Source organism: Equus caballus, chromosome 27 (assembly GCF_041296265.1).
Source record: "Equus caballus isolate H_3958 breed thoroughbred chromosome 27, TB-T2T, whole genome shotgun sequence".
NCBI lineage: Eukaryota > Metazoa > Chordata > Mammalia > Perissodactyla > Equidae > Equus > Equus caballus.
In genome coordinates this window covers 40,280,009-40,302,738 of record NC_091710.1, presented here as the reverse complement: position 1 = coordinate 40,302,738, position 22,730 = coordinate 40,280,009, and positions in this window count along the sequence as shown.

Below are 22,730 nucleotides of genomic sequence, written 5' to 3'. Positions count from 1 at the left end.
CAAATGAATCAATATTTGTAAAGCACTTAGCATGGTACCTAGTACCCAGTAAGCACTCTCTAAGTGTTTGATAAGTACTCTGAGTAACGGATCCCATCGGAACTTTTAAAATCTTTCTTTTGTGAGGAAAGCTATGGAAGAACAAGATATTTTTATCTTCTAGTGAGACTATTCCAATACATCATCTTTCTTTTTTTAAGTAAAATATTTTATATCTTGTATGTACATACACTAATTTTTAGTCAGAAAAAATCAATTAGCATTTAAAAATGTTACTTCAAAGGTAATAATAGGTAGTGAATTAGAAATGAAAAGCAAAAATTAACAAATCACATTGTCGGTTGTGGTTTAGGGAAATGGGAGCATTATGGTAAATAGGTTGGAAATACATGCTGAAATGTAAAATGCACGTGGGCTTTGCTCCATAAGCCTAGTTGGGGAATTTCCTTTAAATTAGTGGTTTCTCAAATGTGCCCTTCTGTCTGGCATAAAATGAAAAATATTGGTGATAATAAACATTGTAGGGGGGCTGGCACCATGGCCGAGTGCTTAAGTTTGCGTGCTCCACTTCAGCGGCCCAGAGTTTCGCGGGTTTGGACCCTGGGCATGGACACAGCACCGCTCATCAGGCCATGCTGAGGTGACATCCCACATAGCACAATCAGGGGCACTCACAGCTAGAACATACAATTGTGTACCGGGGGCTTTGGGGAAAAGAAGAAGAAACAAAAATGTAGAGTCCTAGGTTCTATCAAGGATTTAGGAGATTAAAATATCTAGTTATCTGCAATTTATGATAATCTGCAATTTCAATAAGCTTCCCAGTTGATATTTATGCATCTTCAACTTTAGAAGTAGAATCACCAAGATATGATCACACAAGTGTAAAAGGGTAGTCATTGAGCAATATCTGTAATAGTGCAAAATTGGATACTAGGTACCAGTCCAACAAAATGGTGTTAGTCTCAACACCACCGAGGAAATAATCTTATCAAAATGTTTATTGGGATTCTAATCTTGAGGAAACAAACAAATGCAGATTTGGGGATATCCTACAAGGTAGTGGCCTCAATTCTCTTAAAAATGACAATGTCATGAAAAAAAGAAAGACAGTAATGTAAATTAATCTTGTCCATAGAAATACAAAGTGTGCCTGGTGAAATGCAATTGATAACTGCTGTATAGATACTAACCTACTCTAATTTTTGCATTTATTAGTAAATTCATTAAACATTCCTTATTTGACATATATGTGTGGTACTTTGAATTCTCCTTTGAATTGATTATAAAATCTTATTGGTTCCTTCATAAATTAATAGGTTAAAAAAATCCTCCCTCATGTTTATTTGATATTTGTAGGAGAGTCATGATTACATACTCTCTTAAAATTTATCTTTTTATGTTTTTTTTTGGTGAGCAAGATTGGCCCTGAGCTAACATCTGTCACCAATCTTCCTCTTTTTTTTTCTCCACAAAGCCCCGGTACACAGTTGTATATCCTAGTTGTAGGTCATTCTAGTTCCTCTATGTGGGATGCCACCACAGCATGGCTTGATGAGCAGTGTGTAGGTCTGTGCCCAGGATCCGAACCAGTGAACCCCAGGTTACTGACATGGAGTGTGTGAACTTAACCACTCAGCCACAGGGCCGGGCCCCTAAATTTATTTTTTGATGCTTATATTTCTTTGAATGAACAAGCATAGTTTTATACAAATAATAACATTATTTTTAAAAAGAAATAGAGTATTATATAAAAATTTGAAATATTCTTATCATAGTTTCTTTTTTCTAAAAATAAGTTTTCATTGTAAAATGTATTTACAGACACACAGACACACATATATAGTAAGATATAAAATAGTCATAAAATATTTTATATATAAAATATAAAAATATAAAATACAAAATAAAATTATAAAACCAGGAGTTCTAAATTACCTATCTAATGCTGCTCTAACAAAGCCCAAAGACAAGAGGCCCTTAAGCAGAAAAAAATATGGATAATTAGATTATGGAAAGGACTAGACATTATTAAAGGCCAAAACTGCCTTAATTATTTTAGAGTCCTTACTGTCTAACATAGTGACAACCTAAGTTACCAGGAACATATTAGTTATCTATTGCCATGTAACAAATTGCACCAAAATTTATTGGCTTAAAATAATAATAATAATTTATTATCTCATAATATCTGTGGGTCAGGAATTCAGAGAGGGAACAGTGGTGGCGGCTTATCTCTGCCCCATGGCACCTGGATCTTCAGCTAAAACACTCAAGATGGGAGAGCTAAACACGTTGGGATGCTTCATGGAGGCTAGAGGCGCTGCTTCCACATTGGCTCACTCGCATAGCTGGCAAGTTGGTTCCTTTCTTCATGGGCATCTCTCTAGGGGGCTGATCGATCATCCTTCAAGACAACGTGACTGGCTTCTCCTAGAGTGATCCAAGAGAAAAAGCCAAGTGGAAATGCCTCTTTTATGACCTGTCCTTACAAGTCACACAGCATTACTTCTATTATATTCTATTTATTAGAAGGGAGTCACTAATTCCAGGCCACATTCAAGCAAGGGAAGATAGGAAGAGGTGTCAAAGAAATTGAGGATATATTTTAAAATCATTGCCAGGAAGTTGAGCAAATGGTTAAGTCTATCAACAAACTCAGCTCAGATGGTTGGCGAGGAAAAGAGCAGAAACCAGGCTTTAGTTCCAAAATAGCCATTAATTCCTCAACTTATTTAACAAACCCCTGCTTGGCGATACATTGATGTTTTACCAGCCCGATCTTTTAAAGTAACTGTCATTAAAATCACTATGAAGGTTTATTGGAAGGTTTAGAGTCAAATAAAGACACAATGGAAGTGGAATTTCAGCAAGATGAATTTGATAAGAATGAATTGCAAAGGAAGAGGCTAGAGACAAAAATCACAGTTGTAAAGTTCTTATAACAGCTCAAATGGGAGATGTCTAGGTAAAAATCAATACAGCTAGTCATTAATTAAAAACTATACAATTTTTAAAATTTGAGTTTTGATGCTGAAGATTGGGTTGAATAGTACAATCTCCATTCTTGAGATTTGCTGAAAATTTTTTGAAAATGTATTACTCAACTAGTTTAAAATTCTGCAGTACAGATCAATCAGCTTAACCGAGCCAAGTGCAGATTTCTGAAGAATACTTTTTGACTTCTTTTATTTCCTGGGATTGGCTAGAAATAAGTAAGTATTTTCATTTAGGCAAATTAGAAAAATGTTAATATCTAGAAACAAAGCCCCAGGAACGATATTTGACAACTATCAAGTGAGTATTATCTGGGTAATCAAATTCTTTTGTGAAAAAAAAAAATTACAAAAATTTCCTGGCAGAAAATCTATGGCCACAGAAAGTGTTAAAATAGCTCAAAATATGTGCTATAACAATCCTGCTATTTCCTTTCATGAGCTGGGCTGAATGAAAATGGATAGGATATATTTGTAAAGATAAAAGGAACTCTTTTCTCAAATGTCTTTGATTCTGAGTTGAATATGGTCACGTCTAATAATCTGAGAAGTCAGGAGGACACGCCAAATGAAAGAACAATCTCTCTAGGAAGCTGTAAGAAAACGACAGAAAGACTATAGATTCCAGGCTCCTGCTTCGTCTCCTCCAGCAAGTACAGGAAGGAGAATGACTTTGACTTGAAAAATATCCTAATAAGTGAGACATTGTGTCAGAGAGAAATCTGAAACTTGTTCCCTTTCAAACCCTGCTAGATACTAAGCAAACAGTGAAACAGAAATTGTGAAGAGGTTAATAAAGGGCTGGAAGGCACATTCATCTGCGATAAAAAATAATGCCAAAAGCTATGAGTGGATGGATGTGACATTGATATAACAGTGAAAATGAGTCCTCTCAAAAATAGGCAGTTTCTGAAATATTCTTTTAAAAAAGTTTACAAGGGTACTATGAAGTTAGGTTTCTTCTTATCTCCCTCCATCTTTCATTCCTTTAAAGGTTCAATATTAATTTTTTATTTAAAAGATTACCTACTGATGAAATGCACTGAACTGAGTAACTATTTCTGAATATGTCCTATTTTTTAAATGTTTCTTCTTACAGATCTGTTTTAGCACAATTTCTTAGTTTTTTAATTTGTTTATAAAACTATGCAATGATTTATTCATGTAGTTCAAAAGCCAGAAAAATTATCCTTCCCATTCTTTTTCTATGCAAATACAGCATATTATATACTCTCCATTCTGTACTGTGCTTTTTTCACTTAATGCTATGTCTTGAAGTTCCTCCATCTTAGTCTTTTAAGAGCATCCTCATCTTTGTGCAGCTGCTTCTTGTATATTTTTATGGACTTAGCATAATTTCTTTACAGAGCTCTACCAATGGACATTGTAGTTAGACATTATTTCTTCTAATAACCACAAATTATTTACTTCTGCCTTCTCACATTATTTTATTCAGAAATCACAAGGAAAAGAGATTCAAGCATTCAAAATTTTTTTAGCTGAATATACTGAACAGTTTTGTTCAGTAAAACTGTCTTCTTGACTTAACATTGTGTTATCCATTCAAGATAGATTTATCACTGAAATCCGGTGTGGTACAATTAACTTTTTCATACAAGATCAAGATAGAATCAAATTAAAAAACCTTTCTAGATGTGGGAATTTCAAAGGATCTTCAAAATAAATGTTGAAAAGCTAATTAGTCAGAATCTCTAATTGAAATTATGTGTTTTAATTGAAGTTCTCTTTCCTCCTTCTAAAATCATTATTTTTCTAAGACTACTCACTGTCGTAAAAAAACATGTCAAACATTTGTCAGTTAAGTTTGATTGTCTGCTAAGAATAAACTTGGTATAGATTTCTCCAGGTTTCACAAAATTAAAAAGTTTTTACTCAAAAAAGCTTGTATCTTTCTTCAGAATTTCAAATGAGATTTATTAAAACATAAAGTGTGTGTAACTCTATTCCTAAGCTCATTACATGTCTGAAAGAGCAAAAGTTCATTATATTCAATGAACATCAAAATGATGCCATCAAAATACTATCACAAAGAAAAATTTTTTAAATTGCTATACATTAAAATGTCTTCCGAAGCAAGTGTGAAAATGGATGCATACAAATAACCTATGTAATTTACGGACTTTAAATATTTTTAATTTCTCTGCATGACTACTCAAATATGTAGGTATGTATACAGAAAAACAATTTTAGCTCCCTGTACATTATAGATTGTGGTGATTTGTTTTGGATAAACGTGTTTATGTACACTGTTTTTACATAGGGATAGATAGACAAAAGGGGGATAATAAGAAAGATTATTCCTCCTCCCCCTACTGGCTTAAATAAAATATAAAACTTTATTTCTCTTTTCTATAGTCTCAATGTGAGCAGGCCAGATTATTGTGTCAGCTCTGCTCCGTGTGGTCATTCAGGGATGCAAGAATCTTCAATTCTTTAGTTCTTCCCTACCCTCTGCTATCTTCTACATGGCTAAGGCTGCATTGCCACCGCTTATCTGTGGTAGCCAGTGGGCATAGGAAATGAGCTTGAAAACCCAGTCCTACAAGGGCCACGATTTAATTTCTCCCATGTTCTACTGATAATTAGTTACATGGCCACACCTAACAGCAAGGCAGTGTCTTTATCACTATAGAAGAGAAAGAAAACAGATTTTCATCAACTAGCAATCTCTGCCATTTCTCTCCTGTTTTTATGTTTTATATTGTTACTATGTACATATATACATCAACAATATATTGACAAACAGACAATGGGCACAGGCTACTGGTTTCCTTCTACACCTAAACTCTAGAGATGCCAAAGAAATAAGAACGACAGAAAATTCCATGTTTGTTGCTAACTTTAATCTTGCATTTCAATATAACATTTCCTCTAGATTATGTTTTTATTTTCACTTTTGTTTTTCACTATGGAGAAATTAAAACATATAGAAAAGTAGACAGAACGGTAATTTCCGTGTTACCTACTACCCTGTTTCTCTAATGATCAACGTTCTGCTCTTTTATTTCATGCATTGCACCGAAAATCTGTTTTCTGAGTATGTTAGAACAAATTTCAGGCATATCATATCATCTGTAAACATTTTAATAGGCATCCCTGAAAGATAAGGAAAAATTTAAAACACCATCATAATACCATCATTATATCCAACAAAATTATAATAATTCACTCCAAATGAACTTCCTTATAAATTTTTACTATTAAAGACTTTTTTTCTTTGTAGCACTCTCACGTTCTTGGTGAGAGAACAAATTAGCAATTTTCCTGGAGATATAAACCTATGAAATAGGTAAGTAGGGAGAGGACGCCACTTCACCAGGAAGCATTCTTTTTTGCTCCAGCCTCAGCACCGAACTGCTAGCATTTTTGGTCCCTGTAATACAACTTAGCTCTTAATTATGAATTGTCTCGTAATACAAAATGTGTGTGGATTTGTTTTCCAACTATGCAGTAAACTCATTGAAGATGGGTTATTTACAATGTCTTATTTTACACAGCCCTGGACTCAAGCTCTCAACCATTTTACCCTCTTTCCAAAAATTCTTCGAAATCTCTCATCTTCTTTATTCATTACTGTGTTTTCAGTAGCAGTTAAGGACACATTTAAAACACAAAAGATAAAATCAAATCTCCACTTTTAACTGCAGGATTTCTGTTTGTTTTTATAAGCAGGAAAAAAATAAAGCTTTTTCACTTGAGGGGAAAGGTTCATGATTGCTTTTCAGTCTAAGTCAAAATGGAAGTGTAAAAACCGTAACGTCAAAACCCCTACATGAAAATGTCAAGTACCCACTGCAGGATACTAGAGTATGGAATTACTGAGAGATTGTTGGTTGCATTTCCCTTAGCGTTGTTAAAGTAAAAAGCAAAGGCAATGAGAAAATCTGGAGAGATTCTTTTCCTTAAAAAAAAGAAAACTCAAATAAATATGACAGAGGTCCTCTGTAAGCATCTTCTCTGCAGAAACCACTATTCGTATGTGCATCTAATTAGTGGAATTAGTAGAATGCATGATTTGCATTTTTGAAGCAAAGTCTAGGGATAACTCTGCATAATGGATTAAAATAGAAGCCATAAAATTAAGGATGACTGTGGCAAGACGGCACTGGAGAGAAGAGGTTTACAGCTGCTGTTAATAATTACAGATAGTAAAGAATTGCTTTAGCTCAAGTTAATAAATAAAAATGTGATTCCAGGTAGGGCAGTGCATCAGGAAAATGGGGATTTCATGAACAGATGTTCGTACACCAGACTCTTAAGAATTACTAAAATGCTGGGTACCTTGTTTGATATGGCCTGAGTTCTTATTAATGAGAGCTTTCCTTATTGCCATCATTCCTAGAATTGGCTATTGATGCTCTCAGCTCCAGCTTCATGCCCCTTTCCCTGGTTCCCACATTGACTTCTTCAGCCAGTGTTGATACAAGTCTCGGGGCATGGATAACATTAGCTTCAATCAGGAAAAGTCTTAAAAACCATATAGTTCATGGTGAATGTTCAGACAGGGGTACTTCATTGGAAATGAAGCCCCATCTTTAGAATGGACTAGTGGGACAGAATTTGTCATGGAACCAAGGAATAGAAGCTTGTTTTATGAGATGTAAGATAGACATCTCCCTCTTTTGCTTAATTCCTGTTCCTTTCTCTTAGAACTCAACCTTTCTCCCATAACTTCATTTGTATTAAGTGGATTTGCTTCCTGCATACCTCTTCGCTATCCCAGTACTTTTATATCGAGGTCTGTACTGGGAACACCAGTGAATGACACACGTGTATTTAACAATAGGTATATGTACATCCCTTGCAATGCAACCTGGGAAGAAACTTGGCTTTTAGTTTTGTTCACCAAGTATTTGCTGGGTGACCACGAAGAGGTCATCTAACATCTATAATCCTTAGATTTTTCATCTGTGAAATAAAGAATCTGATTAAATTGATCCCTAAAATCTATTCCTGTTCTAAAATACTATGAGTCCTTAGAAACTTTTTAGCTTTTTGGACTAAGCTTTCTACTGGATTCTCCTAGTTTGCTCGTGGGCTAACAGTCCTGAGAGATATTAGAATTTTCCTTATTACCATCATCATAATAACTTGATAAACCATGGAGATAAAGTGGCCATGTGGTTAGCAACTGCTCAAGAATAGAACTGAAGCTTTACACATTGGTAGATTTTCTCCAAGGTCTTGGAAAACCTTTATGTAAATAAGATCATACTTAGCGTAGTTTGGAAAATCTTCCAATTCATAACCTTCCTTGTTAACTTAAAAGCTAATGAAAATTGCCAAACCCAATGATTATAAAACACATGAAGCCTGAATATACATTAACCTGTTCAAAGACCACCATCATTGGGGTGGTATTTTTGGATAAATTCTGTCTCTCAAATATAAAACTACATTTTAAAAGTTTTACTTGATTGCTAAGGGACCATGCTAATCCCATTAAATTATTTTTTAATTCTGCTAATATTTAATTTTTGTGGTAGAAACTTTCCAGACTGTAGAATTTTTTGCTTGTTTTTGGTTTTTGTAAACGCTGGCTGTATTCGTTGGCATGAGTCAAATTTTGAGGTAGTGTCAATTTTGAAATTTTGCCAGGCATAAAAAGGCATTCTGCTCTCTGGCTCAATTTACCTGGCTGCCAACTGTATAGTTTATCAGCCTCAATCTTGTCATTTTTGGCTGTGAGAGGCAGAGTTTCACCTCCATATAAAGTTTTGGCAGTATTTGTTATTTTCAAACAGAGCCAGTTGTTAATTAATTTTTTAAGAGTAGGTAATACATATGTGCATACGATACAAAATTTGAAATACACAAAATGACTTAGAATGAAAATTAAGTCTCTCTCTCATATTAATCCCCCAGCCACCCAGTCTCCCACACGGTCACATAACTTTGGTAGATAGACATCAATTCATAATTCTTTATTGTTGTGTAACCTCTTGGAAAAGTTGAAATAACTGGAAAATATGGCAGCATTTTCAACTCTGGCATTTACTAAATAATTCGTATTATCTAAGGTATCTATGACTTTTATTAATTTAAGATAGGCTTATACGTCACTTTATAAGTAAAGCTCAAAGTGCTATGTATTCTCTTAATCACTTCTGTTTGTATCTTCAGAAAATTAACTGTTTCAGAACCTAAAGTGAATATATTCCTTTTTTTGTAAACTGAGATAGTTTTTTAAACGTAAGCTTTTATTTTAGAATAGTTTTAGGTTTACAGAAAATTTGGAAAGATAGTGCAGAACGACTCCCATACTCTGAACTCAATTTCCTCTGTTGCTAATATCTTATTATGATGGTACATTTGTCACAAGTAAACACCAACGTTGATTCTATTAACTAGTAACTAAACTGCACAGTTTATTCTATTTCACTAGGGCTGTGAACTGAATGTTTGTGGGCACCCCCCCCCCCCCATATTCATATGTTGAAGCATTAATCCCCAGCGTGATGGGATCTGGAAGGGGGCCTTTGGGAGGTAATTTGGTCATGAAGGTAGAGTCCTCATGAGTGGGATTAATGCCCTTAAAAGAGGCACAAGCGAGATGCTCTCTCTCTCTCCATCATGTAAAAACACAGAGAGAAGGTGCTGTCTATAAACCCTGCAGAAGGTTTTCACCAAGAACTCATCCCTGCTGGCACTCTGGTCTCAGACTCCCAGTCTCAGAACCACGAGAAATAAATGTTATTTAAGTCACCCTAGTATGGTAATACACCCTGTGTGTGGTAACTGGTTAAGGCAGCCCGGACCAATTAAGACAACTAGTTTTTTCCTAACGTCCTTTTTCTGTTCCAGGATCCTATTAGGATACCATATGACATTTAGTTGCCATGTCTCCTTAGCCTCCTCTGCCGTGTGACAATTTCTCAGACTTTCCTTGTTTTTGACGACCTTGATGGTTTTGAGGAGTACGGGCTAGGTATTTTGTAGAAATTCCCTCAATCTTGGTTTGGTGTTTTCCTCCTAATTAGACTGGGGTTATAGGTTTGGGGAAGAATGTCATAAAGATGAAGTACTGTTCTTATTGTATCATGTCAGGGGTCCATGCTATTGACATGGCATTGCTAATGATGTTAACCTTGATCACCTGCCTGAGAAATGTTTGCCTGGTTTCTCCCATCTCCTTTCCATAATCTGGTTCACTGACTGACCACAGAATCAGCAACTGACCACAAATGCGTGAGTGAGCCCCACCGAGAACAGCAGAAAAAATGTCCTGAGCAGTCCAGCCCAAATTGATGACCAAAGAATCATGAGCTAAATAAATGCTGGTTGTGTTAAGACATAAAGTTTCAAAATGGTTTATTACACAGCAATAGACAATAGATACATTCATATATACCATCTAGAACGGTGACAGCAACATAATACGTTTCAAATTTTAGAGATAATGCTGGGTTTTTTTCTAATTGTAATTTTTTTTTATTGGAAAACAAATATACAGCTTGGAATGGATTTGGGGCAAATTGTACCATAAGCAGATTTTCTTTATATGGATGAATAAAGTTTAAAAAGCAAGTAACAATAAAATAAAATGTTTCTGGTATAGGACCAACAGTACAAAAAAACAGTGGATGAGTACAAATATACCTGTTTCGTAATAGTGTAACTTTAAGTACATATTGCTGACCATCCAGAGTCCATGCAGAGATACAATTTGACACTTCAAAAACATGCTTTTCTTTAAGAGAGAGTTTAGAATGCAGTATTTACTTAAGTTTAAAATGAGAACAGTATTCCCAAGCCAGCCACTAGCCTCTTCTCTGGCCATCTGTTCTCCCACAGAACTCTGACTAGTGATTTTCACAGTCCGATGATTACCCCATGTCACCCATTTTCCTCTTATTGAACAAGTGTTTATGTGCATGATCTGGGGCGGGAGTGCTTTCATACTCTAAAACCCCTTTTCAGTGGAAAAATTGATCTGGTTGTTCTTCCCCAAAGATGAAATATGTTTTTGATGACCTCAATCTAGAGGACGAGTGATTCTGACCTTGAGAGCATCATGTTTGGTCACCATGATGAGAACACAAAAATGTGGTGATTTTTTTCTGAACAGTAAAGCTGCCTTTCCTGCAAAACAATGATCTTTTCAATGAAAGGAAAGGCTATGGTGGGTGATTGCTAGCGCTAAGAATAACATGGATCCAGGAGGTAAATATTTCATTCAATGACTCAGTATGCATCATTGGACCCCCACTGGGGATACAACTATAACAAGCCAACACTGACTCCTACTCTTAACTTGAGGGTTCAGGATACAGGTTCCATTGAAAATGGCAGTTGTGGCATGGCATGATGACAAATCTATGAACAGAATAGATGGGAACCCATATATCAAATGAGGCTTAAAAGGCTCCCCTGTATGTGCCTCATGGTTATTCCGATGTGGCTTCCATTGCTTAGGATGTTGTTGAGCTCTTTATGGGGAACACCCATGGGAAAGCTGTCTTCTCATGGAAGACAGACTTCACAGTGGGAAGTGCGCTCAAGATGCAATGAGAAAGTCAGTCCTATAAAGATCAACAGCAGAGGAAAGAGGTGGGCTTTTTATCCTCCCCCAAAAAGAAGGACATAATAATCATCCCCACTCTGGTAAGCCTGGAAGATAACCATCAGGGATTCTAGTCTTCCTGTCAATGACACTATTCATTGGTACACAGTTACCGGAAGTATGTTCCATGTCATGTTAATAGTACTGCTTGAACAAATCTTAGGGGAAATAGTCCTACCTCACAGGATAATGGTTTATGTTTCTTCTTTCCCGTCTCTGTCCCCACCAACACATATACAAAATCAACCAACAAATAATCATGAGTAAATATTACTGAGTTATTAGTTCATTAGTGAGATTAAATGGATGAATAGGGTAATAGGATTTGATAAATAAATGGCAAGCAGTAGGATATGTTGGACTATATGAGGAAGCCACTTGGTGTAAAACTAATTCAGCCTGACCTTGTATTTCCAAAAGGCCCTGAGGTGGCCGTTGAACGTGCATGATATATTTGCTTTAAGTATTTACTATGTCCCAAAGACAAGAATAAATGTCCTTAAGATAAAGAAGCAACTTCCCCCACATTGGCATTTCCTTAAGGATAAGCATCTCTCCCTAGACTAGGAATTGATTGCTTTGCTCACCTGTGACCACCCAGCTCAAGACAGCAGACCTGCTACCTGCTGTGTGAATTCCTTTGTCAGCTAGGCAATCTTGTGACTGTTGTAAAAGGGACATTCCATTCATATGTGATACATGCTCTTTGATAGTATATAACCACTTTGTACACCCCACTTCTTTGGTGCCCTTCCTTCCTTGGGGAAGGAAGGCCCCGGGCTGTCATCAGATCTGGCTCATAATAAACTCAACCTAATTTTGATTTATAGATTGGTTATGGATTATTTGCATCAAGAGATTTAAAACTTCACTTTGCTTCAGAAATCTAGCTATTCAATTATTTCCATCCTGCTGTGTATCTATGTTTTGTGTGTTTATTAGCTAAAATAAAATTTATTAGAACTAAAAGGGAGAGGCTTTTTTCCCCCCACTTCAGTTAGAACTGATTAGAATTCATTATGTATCTCCAGAGATTAGGGAAAGTGATAAATTAGAGATCTAATCAGCTCTGGAAACTAATGAGCTAGAATAGAGAGGGTGGGAATCCGAGAGCTATAGATTAAGACTAGTTAGTTATGGGTGTTGATCCTATCCTGGATGGGGACTATATCAATAGGTATATACTAAACGTGAGTTGCTTTTTTTCTAAATTTGTCTGAATCTACTTTTATTAAAATATATATCCCAAAATACTTGTTAGGTTTTGGGAATAAATAAGGATGATTTTCAAGGTGAACCTAAATTTGAAAAGAAACCCTTGAACATAACACTTGAAATATTAGATATAGAAAGAGTTTTATACTCATCATACAGAAAAAAGCACATTAACTTTTCAACATACATGGAATATTAAAACAACATCTGTCCATGTGCTAAGACACAAAGAAAGCCTTGATTCATTCTGAAGATCAATATCAGACAGATTATCATCTGCTGATAATGTAATACTTTTAAAATCACTAACAGGTGATTGATTTAAAATATTGTGTCTGGAAAATTAACCACGTGCTATTAAAAAGCTCCTGAGCAAAATGAGGATAATTTTGAAGAATTCAGAATTAAGCAACAATAAAACATCCCATGTGTAATATTTGCGGAACACAGCTAAAGCAGTGTCTAGAGGGAAATAAATAACTTTAAATGTATTAATCAAGGAATAAGAAAGATTGACAACAAATTTGTCAAGAATTAATTTTTTAGTTTTCCTGAAGTATGGTCCATACAAAAAAAAGGTAGAATAAATACTTTGTTCTAAGAGACTTTAGAATAATACATTGATTAAATACTAACAATTCTGGTAACTGCATGGTAAAACTATGTATGATTTTCACTTCATTTATACTTTTATTTCCAAAAAGTTTTAAATGAAAATTAAGGTAATGTCTAAACTTATACTCAAAAAAAATTACTGTCCTTTTGAAAAAGCAATCAGGTAACAAACATATCTTTGCAACTCAGGAAAATACCTCTCCTCTCCTGAAGTATAAAAACTTTTGTATATAGGTTAAAAAAAATTTTAAGACCGCTCATGAAATCTGAAACTGAGGTGGTTTCTGGATTTTTCTTTACGGAAGAGTCTTATACGAAAGTTAAGACCTCTGTTTTATGTCATTTTCAAAAAGATAGCACCTTTTGTGCTGGAGCACTGGTTCGGTACTCACTCAGAGGACTGAATAGCATTTCCTGCATCACCAATGCCTTTTTCTACACAACCTGCATTTTCTCTAGAGGGTTCCATCCACACACAGGCACCGTTGACAATACTCAGACGTTATAAAACCTGACAAATCACAGCTTGAGGTGAAACAAGCTTTAGGACTGAAAAATATCAAGAGGAATTAGAAATGAAAGGTGAATGCAATTATATTCATTTACTTTACAGCTAAATTATAATAGGGAAAAAAACAAAATGGAAGTATTTTAAAAATCTGAAGATGGTAATTGTAACCGTTAGTGACATCCTGTTGACCCGCATCACGTTAAGACTGTTCTTTGAGAGTGAGACATGAAATATAATAAATTAATAAAAAAGTAACTTTTTGGAAAATGTAACAGGGGAGTTTTTCATTTCGAATTTCAGATCTGTGTTTCAGTTTCCAGGATATTTCCATCTAGAAGACAGGAGTGTAGGGGATTTTTGGTGTGAGTTATTTTCCTTTCCCAGACCGGGCGGACAGATAGAAATCGACCAGCACAGTCCAGCTTCTGTTGATTCTTTTTCTTAGGAAAAAAAACCCTGTAGTATCTTATAAAACTTGTCTAAGTAATTTTGTCACAAGCACATGTTGAAATATTTTGGATTCTCAAAATAATTTGATTTTAGAGAAGTTATGGGAAACAGCCAGGTCCTTAATTTTACCTCCAAACTTTTTATTTCGAGTATGTTCAAACCTACAGAAAAGTTGCAAGAACAGTCCAATGAACACCCATTTCTACAGGCTGAATTGTGTCCCCATTAAATTCATCTGGTGAAACCTTGACCCCCAGTACCTCAATATGACTGCATTTGGAGATAAAACTTTAAATGAGTGATTAAGGTAAAGGAGGCCATTAGGTTGGGCCCTAATCCAGTCTGACCGATGTCCTTATAAGAAGAAATTTGTACACACATAGAGATGCCAGGGGCACATGGATGACCACGTGAAGAGGCAGCAAGAACACAGCCATCTGCAAGACAAGCAGAGAGGTCTCACCAGAAACCAACCCTGCTGGCACCTTGATCTTGGACTTCCAGCCTCCAGAACTGTGAGAAAACAAATCTCTGTCGTTTAAGCCACCCAGTCAGTGGCATTCTGTTACAGCAGCCTTAACGAACTAACACACCTATCCCTGTCACATGGATTCAGCAATTGTTAACATTCTGCTACATTTGCATGCTCACTCTCTCTCCACAGACACATACATACACACGTACACAAATATATACTGACATATAAAGCACATACACACACACACACACACATATATATAACCACACTTTCAGCCAGGATGGGGGAAGGTGACCCCTGTGAGCTGATTGTAGGCATCATGACACCTTTCCCTAAATAGTTCAGTGAGTGCTTCCCAAGGACCAGCGCATTTCTCAGGTAACCACACCACAAATTTCACATTCAGGAAATATAAACAGTGACACAATACATTTATCAAATATACCATCATATTTAAATTTTCCCCTTTGTCCTAAAATAGCTAGGTTTGTTTGTTGTTGTTTTCTCCAACTCAAAATCTAATTAAGGCACACACATTACATTTAGTTACCAAGTCTCCTTAATCTAAAATAGCAAGCATTTTTTTAGGTCTTTTATGACATTAATCTTTTTAAAGAGCAATTGTTTTGCAGAATATCTCTCAATTTGAATTCGTCTGATGGTTTCTTCATAATTAGATTCAGGTTAAACATCTCTGGCAGGCATACCACATCGGGGATGTGTCCTTCTTGGTGTGTCACATCGGGAAGCTTATGTCAGTTTGTCTCATTATAGAGGATGTTAAATTTGACTATTTGCTTAAAATGATGTCTTCCAGATTTCACCGTTGAAAAGTACTCTTTTATCGTTGTAATTAATAGGCAATCTTTTGGCTGATGATTTGATGCTGTGTGAATATCATGTTCTCCAATCATCTGTCAATCAGTGGTTTTGGTTCATTCATGATCCTTGTCAGAATCAATTGTTATGGTGGTGGTTATAATATGGGAGTTAAAAAAAATGAGTTGGAATTTTCCTTCAAAGGAATTTCCCCTTTCCTCTTCCTCTTTTGATTTTTGTTTTCTGCCACTGTGGATTCATGATTTTACTCCGTTTTTTTAAATACATTTCTATCATTATTCATTTGGATGGATGCTCAAGTTTTTCCAAATTCCGCAAGCAGGAGTGCTTTCAAGTTGAGTCCTATGTCCTTGCGACATGTCCCTATGGGTTTTTGATCAGGTCTTTGTTTTCTGGCACAAGATGTTTGCTTCAACCAAAACACAACAAATGATAAGCTTTGTCATTTCGTTGTTATACCTCTTAGGTATATTTTAATCCAGAAGAGTAGTTGCCCTCTCTGTTTTAAAATCCTATTGACATATTGAAGAGACCAGTGGAGTCACTATAAAGTTCTACCTTCTAGATTTCTCTGATTATTTCCTCATGCTATCATTTAATTTTACCATCTGTATTTCCAGTACTAGGAAAGTGATACGGAAAGATTTCATTTTTACAGGGTAGGAATTTTTGGCAAGTATATTTTATAAGCTGTACTATATAATGTACCACATTAGGAGGCATATAATATTTAGTTGCCCTACTATTAAATTTAATAGTTACCTTGCTATTAAATTGAGATGTAATTTCATCATCTGTATACACAATAAAGTGTTTTTACCACATTCACAAAACTCATGTCTATTTTTCATTCAAATGAGATATTATTACCTAATGATTATAAATGAGATTTTACTGATTTCAATAAATATATTTAATAGCTCCTTGAGAACACACGCTTAAATATCAGAAAATTGCAAGAATGAAATATCAACACATTTTTTAAATTAAATTCTAAAACTTTGGCATTTTCCTTTTGCTCTACTAAATCCACATCTAGAAATATACTACAGACGCTAGTAAAGTTCATAAATGTAACACAGAAGGATATTCAAGATAGCAATATTTATAGTCACAAAAATGTAGAAACAGCCAAGGCTTCATCAAGAGGGAATTACTAAATTTAACGTGGAACATTCATCATATAAATATTATGCAGCCATTAAAGGCAATTAAGTAGATGTCTCTGGATGCATACAGAATGCTGGGCAAGATTTATTTAGTGCGGAAGGCAAGTTTCAGAACCCTGTATATAGTGCAATTCTGTTTATGTTTAAAAATAGAATAATAACTGATTAAAGGATTAGTGAATATCTGGAAACATACACAAGAAACTTTTCAAGCAAATGCTAGAGAACAACTTTGACAGAGTTAGACGAGGATTTCTTTTTTTAAAAGTATGCCTTTTGAATAAAGATTTATTCAAGTTAAGATTTATTCAGGTTAAGGTCAACTTCTGTGGCCAGCCCAGTGGTGTAGTGGTTAAGTTCACATGCTCCACTTAGGTGGCCCGGAGTTTGTGGGTTCAGATCGTGGACACAGACCTATACCACTCATCCAGCCATGCTGTGGTGGTGTTGACCCACATACAAAATAGAGGAAGATTGGAAACAGATGTTAGCTCAGGGCCAATCTCCCTCATCAAAAATAAATAAATAACATCTACTTCTGAGTCTTTATCTGGATTGCTTTTCAAGTATATTTTTCATGAAGTCTCTATGGCTAACACTCCTCACAACTTTAAGAATAAGAGACTGTCTTTTGCAAAATTCAGTATTATTTATTCACTATAAGAGAAGCAAACAAGGTATCTTAAGTTTACATCTGAGTGGGCCAGTCTTAATGCATTCTCTGGCTAATCTATCGAACCACAAATATGACTTCAAAATTGAAAATTGACCAAAGATACCTGATCAGAAATCAGAAAACTTTATAGAGCAGAAAACTTAGACACCACAAAGATAAAAATCACAACAATAACAACCGAAACCAATACTGGGAACAAGGCTCATGATAAACAGAAGGAAAATTAACAAGCCAACCTCCACAACCAAATGACTACACTTCCTTAGAGGAATAGTTGGTATTGAATAACCACGATCTTTAACAACAATAAAATTAATTAAATTAGTAACGCATTTTGGCTAAAGTTTCTGATTTCCCAAAAAACATTATCGATAGCGTTCTTGCATACATTTTCCTTTTCCTGCTGGTTTATTCTATTTTGGAAATTCTCTAATTTAAGATCAGATATCTATACTGACTGACGACTGTCCCATTTCAGGAGAAGATTCCTTCCGGTCTGTGAATTCTTGTAAATGGCACACTGTGTTAGCCTACAGGAACTGCTGGCTCCTTGTGTTTCTCAGCAGTGGTCTGTCCCCTTCTCTCTGGGAAGCACTTAATGAGCCATGTACTCCTGGAAGTGAAAAGAGAACACACAGGGCCTCTGTTCCTGCTGACAGAGGAGTTTCCACTGTTACTGATGGCTTTTGGTTTTCCCATTGGATTCACTTCACTTTTAATTACAGAAAGCGAGATTTGTTTCTTTGCTTTTGATTTTGCTCATTTTCCCCAAATTAACTTAGGGCCTTGTCTCTCAAACAGGAAGTTAACATTCAGGTCAGGAATACAGGAGTCAGCTTGTTTTTCTTTTTTTATGGGTATTCTTGAGATATTTGGCAAAACCTGGACCTGCGTTTAAAGACTGCTGACTTCCAATTTAGCAATCTCTGGCCATCTTCAGATACGACTAGCAAAAGCATCTTCTTTGTTCATAGACATGATTCTTGAGTTGGCAGTAGACGAAATTGTACCTTCTTTCTATATTATATTAGCTCAACTGCACAGGCACCCAATGCCCCAAGCTTTCCAAGGACTGTAATTTTCAAGAACCCTAATGACTCAGGGCACCTCACGGCACTTCCCCAAGAAAATTTTGCTATGCATCCCTCCTACTCAGATTTCAGTATACAATTGGTAAGTCACCTAACGAACATTCCCTCTATCCATATTCATAAGACTTCTCTGTGGTTTAATTTAGTAGAATTCACCTCCCTATCCGATCTTATTTTACCACAAAAACAAACATATTCTACTTCAGCTAAAGGAGGTAATATGCTTATACTGTGCTGATCTCTGTGGGCTATTTCATTGTATTCTATCATATGGAAACTAGTCTTTGGGGGAATTCATAGAAATTATAATGGAGCAATTAGCTCAATAGAATAGAAAAGAATTTAATTCAATCAACTGAACAAGGAGAACAATAACATTAGGTACAGTACTAGTGTATTGTGTATGGAGTATTTTCCCAACAGTGTAAGCCTCCTGACAACACACCACAGAGCACTTTCAAGTTAACATACTTTACCAGCCTTGGGTAACTGATCTGCAAGAAATATGTGAAACAAACATCTCTAGGGTCATTTCTATTTTGACCTCATACTAACCTATATTTCTACTTTACTTTCTTCAGGTATTCCCTTGTAGCTTATTATTTAACTTCTAACAAAATGCCTTCTAGCCTCAGAATGCTTCTAAAACTTGCCTTTGTAAAGCCAATGCCTCAGGTGTCACAACCAGTGGTTGATTTTCCTTTTATCTTTTCCTCTTCACCCTGCACAATGACTTCATTATCTATGTTATCCTTATAAAACTCATCTCCCTGATTGCTTTGTCGCTCAGGTCCTTGCTTTCCCTTTAATCCACTTATTGCTCCTTCCATCTCCATGGCTCCTCTTTTAGGTTTCATCCTAAAAGGTGGATTTTCTTTCTGGGGGCCTGATCTTGGCTATTACATGGTTACCTTGTGTGTGACTAAAACTCTGAAAGCTAAATTTCAAACCCCCACCTGTCTGCTTCCCTCTAGTCCTTGATCCTCATTCTCAGCTATTTCTAATAATAAGTCTGGAAATCAGCTGGGACTGAACAGATCCCAAACTGAGCTCCACGTTTTATTCTCCCTCCCATTCTGGCACTTCTGACCTCAGAGTCAAGAAGACTCAAATCTTTAGGGTCATGATTGAGACCTTGTCCTTTAAACCTTCAAACCCAAAGTCGAGATCATCCTATTTGGGATATCCTCTTTGCTCCTCTTGCCTCTCCTACACTGTCACCTTTATTCATTCGGGTTCATAAAACATGTTAAGAGAACCACTGTAATGATCTTTGAATTAATCCATCCACTCTGAGACTTTCATTCCTAAACTTCTAAATCTAGTATTCAGACTCTAGCATTCTTTATCTGATCTCTAACTTTTTAATTTAACATTAAGTTTTGGCTTTCTTTCTTTTGTTTTTTTTTTAAGATTGGCACCTGAGCTAACAACTGTTGCCAATCTTCTTTTTTTTTTCTGCTTTTTCTCCCCAAAGCCCTCAAATAAATAGTTGTATATTTTAGTTGTGGGTCCTTCTAGTTGTGGCATGTGCGATGCTACCTCAGCATGGCCTGAGGAGCAGTGCCTTATCCGCGCCCAGGATCCGAAACAGAGAAACCCTGGGCAGCCAAAGTGGTGCACACGAACTTAACCACTTGGCCACGGGGCCAGCCCCTTGGCTTTCTAATTTTGAAAAATTTACAGTAAATGTAATTTTGAATACATAGTTTTACTTGCGCTTAAAATTGATGTGCAAAGAACAATAAATTTCTAATGCTTGTGTTTTACCCTAAAAACTAAAACAGTTTTAGATTTGAAAGAGAGCAAGGGCTAAAACAATTATTTTAGTATTTATGTACAGAGGCACAAAATAAAAATAAATATTTATTTTAGCTACATTACATTAATCATATTTGTCCTATGAGCTTTAAATATTTTTATGACATGTAAAAGTACAATGGAAACTCCATGAGAGTAGGTGCTTTGTCCCCATCATCTACGAAGAGCCAGATATTTAACAGATACTAAATAAATATTTGCTTACTCAATGATTATAAAATTCAATAGATACAAAAGAGTATAAAGCATAAAGTACTTTTCCCTTCTATCTTTCTAGATAACCAATATCTATCCCCAGAGGCAATCAGCACTTTATCAGTTTCTTTTATATATTTCCACAGATATTATAAGCTCACCTAAGCATTTGTGCATTTATATAGATAGGCAGATACGTGTGTTTGTGTGGGTGTGTACACGCCATAGCTATCCTTTTTTCTCCTCTCAAATGAGAACAATTTATACACATTCCCTCTACCTTGTCTTTTGCACCTACTATATTTTAGGGGTTATTTCATATTAATTTATAGAAAACTTTCTCTTGTTTATGAAGATGGCATAGTATGCCTTGTTTGAAGATGTCCTTGATTTATTTTACCAGCCTGTTGTTGGAGGTATGTAGGCTTTCAGGATTTTGTGACTTTAACCAATGTTGCAATAAATGTCCTTGTATGGATATCATTGCTCATATGTACGAGTATCTGGAGGATAATATCCTCAAAGTGAAATTGCTGGATCAAAGAGTAAATGCATTTAAAATTTTATTGGATATTGGCAAATTTCCTTCCATAGACATATCGATTTATACTTCCATCAACAATGTATAAAAGCACCATTTTATGTCACAGGGGCCAACACAATGTTATCAGATTTTGAGATCATTACAACTTAAAGTTGAAAAAAGATCATTGTAACTTTCATGCTCTTTTCTTGAAGTATAAATGAAATAAACCAAATTTTATTAATTATTCTGACATTTTAAAGACATTTGTATTTTCATTTCCATGAATTGTCAGGAACTCTGTATATTTTCAACTTTCTTTTACTATTTTCTGCTCTATTGTTATTTCAACCACTATATTTTCCTCACTTTCCCACTTCACTGGCTTTGTATTTGCAATTCTCTCTTCCTGAAATGCCTTTTTCCAGCATTTCCTTAAATCTTAAATTGGAATCTTCATTCCTTATGCACCGAATATCTCCAAGTGGTGGTGGAGTGGAGAAACTGGTAACAGAAATAATTTCTGGGTAGAAGAATTGGGTAAATGGAAACAGACATTAGACTTATTTGTCATTGCAACCCCTTTGTACTTTTGAATTTTATAGAAAGCTTATATGTAACCCATACACATGCAAACACATACATTAATACACACACTAAATTCACATCCTTGTCTTTTAAGGTATAGATTCAATGTAATTTTGAGCTGAAAGTTATTTCTTTTTACTATTATTAACACTCATGAAAATTAACTGTAGATGCATAAGACACATATAAAACGTATGGTAAATACATTTTTATAGAAAAATAAAAGCATTTCTTCCATAACTTATCATCTTATTGATTGAGAATCTGTGTCTGATTATTCTTTGAATTCTGCCAACATGCATAGCACATTCCTTAATCAATGTAGGTCCTCAAAAGCTGTTTAACTCATTTAGCAAGCCTTTATTGAGCTGCTGTTCTGGGAAAGTATCTTGGTAATCACTGGCAATAGAATTTACAGTCACAATCCTTGCCCTTAGAGATCCCAGTTAATGATGAAGATAAACACAGAGATAAATAACTTTAATAGGTGCAGTTGAGACATGCAAAGAAGGGAAATGATAAACATCCACCGATTATCTCTCTCGGCATTTTCCAAAGATTAAGTCAAGTAGCACCTTCTCTTGACAATTTCAGCTCATCGCCAGAAACATTTTTTATTAGATAATGATTTATTGCAGAAAACGTATTGCAAAACTAATAATTTTGTGGATATTAATTTTGTACGAGGTTGCAGGAGACATTTAATTTTAAGAAGTCAGTCATTGTAAAGAAAAATATTAAGCAAATAAGAGTTTAGACGGAAAGTAGCTATTGCAACAGTAGTGAAGCAGAAAAAGGATGGCTAAAGTCTGGCAAAAGTTGATTTATCACATGTCAACTGGGAATATCTGGCATTGGTAATGATAATTAAATATGAGAATAGCTTCCTATTTTGAGAGTTTACTCTGTATCAAGCATTATGTCATGTACTTTATTGTATCCACATAATAGTCGCAAGATCCCAAAGAGATGTGTATT